The sequence below is a fragment of the Pteropus alecto genome, unplaced genomic scaffold (assembly GCF_000325575.1).
Source record: "Pteropus alecto unplaced genomic scaffold, ASM32557v1 scaffold72, whole genome shotgun sequence".
Lineage (NCBI taxonomy): Eukaryota > Metazoa > Chordata > Mammalia > Chiroptera > Pteropodidae > Pteropus > Pteropus alecto.
Genome location: NW_006436811.1, coordinates 4,066,481 through 4,072,898, shown reverse-complemented (window position 1 = coordinate 4,072,898; position 6,418 = coordinate 4,066,481). Strand labels below are relative to the sequence as shown.

At 29.5% G+C, this 6,418-nt stretch overlaps 1 pseudogene; it reads left to right on the top strand.

The window, feature by feature from the left end:
* The first annotated feature begins 1,985 nt into the window (after positions 1–1,985).
* On the top strand, positions 1,986–2,104 carry LOC112481531 (annotated as a pseudogene).
* Positions 2,105–6,418: the final 4,314 nt, after the last annotated feature.

Here is a 6,418-nt window from a genome sequence, read left to right as displayed (position 1 = left end):
TTACTTTTTATTTATCATTAATTTAACAATCCAGGGAAGGTGATCAAAGCCAGCAAGCTGCTTGTCTGAGCAAACTCAGGTCCTTCTATCTTTTATCTCCTTTATTTTTGGGCTTTGGTGTAATATACATTCATTCAAGAGAGGAGAAAAAGAGAGAGAGGAGAGCTCAAATACACTCTGTGAAAAATACCACACATTACTTCTGCTTCCATTTCATAGGAGAGAACATGGTCACAATGCCATATCTAAATGCAAGAGAGGCTAGGGAGTATTCTCTCTAGTGAGCTGGGCTACACAATCTTATAACAACAGATGAAGGAGAGAAATGTCTTGGTGAAATGCTAGCAGAATTTGCCTACCTTAATGTTTGCCAAAATTACAGTTTTCCAAAAGTGAAATCAAAATGGTTTCAAATTATTACGAACATCTACAAAAATATGTGTATATATAAATATGTAGCTTTATATGTCCTTCGTATGATGTTCTGCAGTTTTCAGAATGTGCACAAGGAACATGTTTACATTATTTCTCTAAGGAAAAAATAATTATAATAACATAATTTTACAAGAAACGATTCATTCATTCTATCTACTTGGAAGATAGAGAAGCACAAATTCAATTGGCAAATTTTCTAATTTAATAATGCTAGAAGTTCTTGAAGCAAACTCCTTCTTAGACCTAATCATTAGTTAGTATATTATAAGGGCAATGAACAATCAGAATTTGTCACCACACTTTTATTAAAACATTTAAAAAGGCAAAGTTATAAATGCACCTTAAATAATAAAATGTCAGAAGAAGACAGGGAAACATACAATATTGAGAAATCTCTTGTATTGCCAGTAACAACAAAATCCACTTTCCATCTTTAAAAAAAAATGATTTTTGTTAGACAAATGGTAAATATGAAACTATGAAGCTTGCTTTTCACCCTTGTAGCTAATCAAATTTCTTAATATATGCATTTTGAAGATTGTTTTGGTTCTTCTACAAAAAAATGATATACACTAAGTTTTAAGAACCTATGAAAAGCTTTATTTAAATAGCTAATTTACATCTTTCAGTATCATCACACAGGATTTAAATTGCTAATTTTTAACTTTAAGTAAGACAGTGAATGTAGTCAGAGTAGATAAAATGACACAGAAGGCAATTCACAAAAGATGATGTGATGGTTAATTTTATATATCATGGCTAGGCCTTAGTATCTAATTATTTAATCAAACACTAATCTTCAAGTTTCTGTGAAGTTGTTTGGTACATGTGCCTAACATTTATAATCAGTTGAATATGGAAAGGAGATTACCCTCAAAATATGGATGGGCCTCATCCAAACATTTGACTGCCATAATAGCAAAAACAAGTTTCTTACAAAAGAAATTTTACTTGAGACTACAGCTTCGATGCCTGCTGGGGTTTTTAGACTGCCTGCCCCACAGAATTCAGACTAGATAGCCCCACAATCACATAATCACATAAGCCAATTCCTTACAACAAATTTCTTATATATATTTATATATAATTGCTCTTGTAATTCTTGGTAAGGTAATAAAGTTAAATCTAACAGAGGTTATTGTATTTCTATCACCAGTTCTTTTTTCTGTGAGTGATCCATAGAGAGTGCACGGACTAAAACAGAGCCTCTATCAAGCCAGAAAAGAGGCAAGATCTAGCTCTGTCCTCTATAAGAGAGGCGATGTCTATGTAGACATTATAATGCATTCCCTCTAACTTACTTTAAACATTTTTATAGCTACATAACCATAAAGATTAATCCAAGGAAATGAGTTAAAACAAAGTAATTTATAGTGATACTATAACTAGTGCTTTCTGTGTAGGCTGTGTCATTAAGATTCTTACCCATAAATGTACTTCTATCTGTGCTTATGGTGGGGCGAGGATATTCAGTTTATCATCTATGGGAAATAACAATTGTAAATGGTATTTATTTTGATTGAGGTTGAGGTGATTTAAAAAATAATAATGTCTACAGCCATGCCACCCTGAACAAGCCCGATTCCGTCTGATCCTGGAAGCTAAGCAGGGTTGGGCCTGGTTAATACTTGGATGGGAGACCACCTAGGAAGACCAGGTGCTGTAGGCATAAAAAATAAAAAATAAGGAATTGCAAGCTGACAAGGTCCTTGCAATCTGTTAGGTCAACCAATGGTTGCCTCATCTAAAAAAAATAAAATAATAATAATAATAATAATAATAATAATAATGTCAAAGTTACAGCATTTTCTGAAAAATAAAATGATGTTACTAAAATCAAGAGGGGCAGAAACTCAACACAAAAAGACGCCAAGGAAGTCTTCCCTTTCCAGCTGCATGGACAAATAGATATTTCAAAATTTACTTTGTAGAAGTGAGAGCAGTCAAGTTTATGAGATGGTAACAAACGTTCCACAAAATTCCATGCCTTAAAACAACATAAATTATATATTTTGTGAATATTAAATTTGTTCTATGACTGAGCCAATGAATATCATACTATGTGGAATATCACTAGCCTTGGAGATTGGGGAGAGATAGACTTTTACAGTACTACCCAACCTATGCACAGTTACCAAGTGTTGGCCAAGAAATAAAACTGTGCTGTTTTACGTCCCTGAGATTTTGAGGTTGAATGTTATTGCAGAATAAACACTTTCTCCTGACTGAAGCAGCTCATCAATGGGCATAATTTGCAGGGAAGATGTGAATTTGGAATCTGGAAAATAATGATTAATGCTATGCAGTGGCAAATAAAAAAAAAGTAAATCAGTCTCTGGTAATACACTAAACAATCATATATCTAGTGAAATTTTGTCTCTGCTACAAGAAGTTGGAAAACACCATTAATAGAATATATTTATTGTAATTTGTTGTATTTGATAAGGTACTACTAGAAATAGGAAAGGTAAGGAAAAAGATTTTATCTGAATTAAGAACAAGAATTAAAAGAATAGAGAGAAACAAGATTATTGAAATCTTAGAGGTCCATAAAGAAAAAACTACCTTTTACATTACCCTTTCCATCAATCCAAAATAAGAAAAAAAAAAAAAAAGAAGAAGAAAATATAATATTTTGAGCACAAAATGTATTAAAATTTAACAATGTGAAAATGAAATTAAAAAGACTGTATTATCAGTTATGGTGAAAATCTCTGAATGGATTAAGATGCCCCAGTACTTGCATAACCTTACTATTGTGTAATGTCTAGTATTTTAAATTGCATAAGGTAACTCAGAGAATTGAGGCTCATAGTATAATTCAAAGACTCCTGGGCTCAAGGTATTTGGCTCTATTGTAGAGGCAGCAAGCAGCAAAGCAATATAGTAAGTTTGAGGACTGTCTCAAAAAGTCTTATTCCTATGTCATTTGGCATATAGAGATAGCTGGAATCAAAGATATAAAATACCTAAAAATTTTTGAGAGAGAATTTAGTTGCTTAAATAAACAAATACTTTAAGGCACAAAAATTATGACACGGAAGATTATTAATATTGGAATTATCAGATATAGAAAATAAAACAACCATGGAGAGAATATTTTAAATTGAAGGAGAGAGTTTTAAAACTGGACAAGAAAAAAAAAAGATCTAAATGCAAACAAATGGGAAAATAAACAAATAAAAAATTTAGAAAACAGTAATAAAACAGTCAAAGTTATCTAATCAATGTGTAGATAGATAAAATAATAGATTAGACCCAGTTAATGGTGAAATTAGTAAAATGGGAAATATAAGTCAGGAAATAGAATGCAGCAGAGAAATACAGGGATATGAACAATATGTTGATAGACATGACGAATGTAGTTAATAGCAGTGAATACTTCTGACATATATCTAAGTAGACTTAAATAAAGAATAGAAATGGGAAAATATCATATTAAATACATAATGAATAATTTTTCAGAAATGTGTAAAATAAATTCTCAGATATAGGATTCCCAGTGCATACCAAGCAAGATAAACAGATAAAATTTTATAGCTGTACAGTTATCATGATTTAAGAAGTTTAGCAACTATAGAAAAATAAATCAGTGAAAACACAAAATGTGGTATAGAAACAGCCACATATAAATGAGTAGTTGATGTATGAATGAGGTTATATTACAGACTGGGGAGGAAAGGATAAAAAGCATTAAAAAAAAATACTGAGGTAATTGGTCATTCATTTAGAAAAAAATATAATAGATTCCTTACCTCATAACATATCAAAATAAATTCAGATATATTAAAAATTATAAGTAAAAGAAAAATATTTTAATGAATGGCAGTATAAAAGAATACCATTGTAAACTGTGAAAAGGAAACAATTTTTCGACAGGATAGAAAAAATTTTCAAGTCTGAAAAAAACTTTTTGTAAACTTGACTGTTATCAAATGAACTTTTTTGTACACTCTACTACCAAATATAAATAAAAAATAGAAATGTAATATTCACATTGCAAACATATATTTGAACCTTAAATAATTAAAATAAATTATATTAGTTTATATAAAAATACTGTAGGATTATGCCAACCCTCTTTATGTATTAGAACAAATTTTTAAATCTCAATATTGCACTGAAAAAATTGTGGAAATAAACTTTTATAATCTTTTGGTAGAAGTGTAAATTGATAAAACCTTTATGGATAATACATTGCAGTTGTAACATTGAATAGATAGGTGCCTGTGATGATGACTTCCAAGGGGCACATACCCCTTGGAAAATCTTTCATATGTAAAGTTGAGACAACTATTAAATTATTTATAGAAACTATACTATAATGCTACAAACACAGAAACAATCCAGATACCATCAATAGAAAATGGGCATGTGGATCATGGTAAATCATACAATGAAATACTATCTAGCAGAGAAAAAATAGTAAGCGTAACTATAAATATAAGCATGGATAAGACCTAAACATAAAACATTTTTAAAAAGTTACAAAATGCTACATATAGTAAGATAGGCTTATTAATAATGTATCATATTTATATTTTTATTATTCAAAAACTTAAATTTAACAACATGTTATTTGGGAATCCATACAATTTGATGAAAACTATAATATAAAACGTGTTAAGTGGTTATTGGTTCAGGGCAGGTCAATTCATACAATTAGGGAAGGGCATAAGGAGAAAACAAAAATATAAACAACTTAATTTATATATTTAAGAACTGACAGACTCTCTCATAAAGGTTTAAAAAAAGTCAAATTACTTTACTAAAAAGTAGATATTGTAAGTTAAAAAAGAGATGATGTGAAATTTAGAAAATAATTTTTTTTTTTCTACATAAGGCTTCATGAAGTTGAAATGTGGACAGATCTCTTAAGATATGTGGGATTTAGATAGAATCGCAAAGTAGCCTGGCAATTTTAAATAAATAATTTCTGAACTCACTTTTTTTATTTGTTTAAATGATTGGATTATAACAAAACATCTCTGCCCTATCCTATTGTAAAATTCTAGAATTCTCTGGTTTTATAGAGGGATTCAATGTCGAGGGGTGGGGAGACTATAGAATACAGCAGGAGTGACAATTTGAGAGATTTCTCAAGTGTACTTAAAAAGAAACAATGACCCTACATTTACCAAATTGAAAGACAAAATTTTAAGGAATCTTTTAGTCACACTTGGTTCTACAACATGTAATTCACAGATTTTTTATTTTCTAGAAGATTCAGTGGTTTTGCTTTGTATTATCTACCAAATCAAGAAAAATTCTTTGTTCGATTAATGTAAATAATCATTTGAATGCCCACATCTGTTTAACTCAATTTTTCTATTCTTTACTTCACATCTTAACTATCTCTATGCAGTTAAATTATTCTCATTACTGGTGTAGCTCTCTCTCTCTTTCTCTCCCTCTCTCAACCTTCCTCCTTCCCTCTCTCTCTCTTTCTCTATATCTATCTACATATATACACACACATATATAAAGATGTCACTATAGATAGATATCTATATATCTGTGTGCTTTATTAAGCTTTATCTTCTACAATCTATATTAAAAATCGAATCCTAATTACCTTTCTTAAAAATATTATTTTCAGCATTATTCAGTAATATTTATAAATACATAGATTAATAAATTTCTAGTTATGGATACCATTCATTTTTAGTATAATAATTTTTTATTTCCAAATGGTGATTTTATGGACACTTTAAATTAAAAATTATTTTGAGTCCTCAAGTTTGTTTTAAAATTAAATGTATTTTACATATTCTAAATCTTTGAAGATCAGTAATATCGTTCATCCATATTTTAATTATATGCCATCAAATTTAGAAGCTACAGTATTTTTCTAATCTAATTCTAAACTAGACAAAGTTTACTGCAATTTATATTAATTTACTTTACTTAGTTTTTTGTTATTTTAGTTTACTACAGAATTCAGTTTTTCCCCTTATTGAATTTTTGCTCTTTTCATCTAATA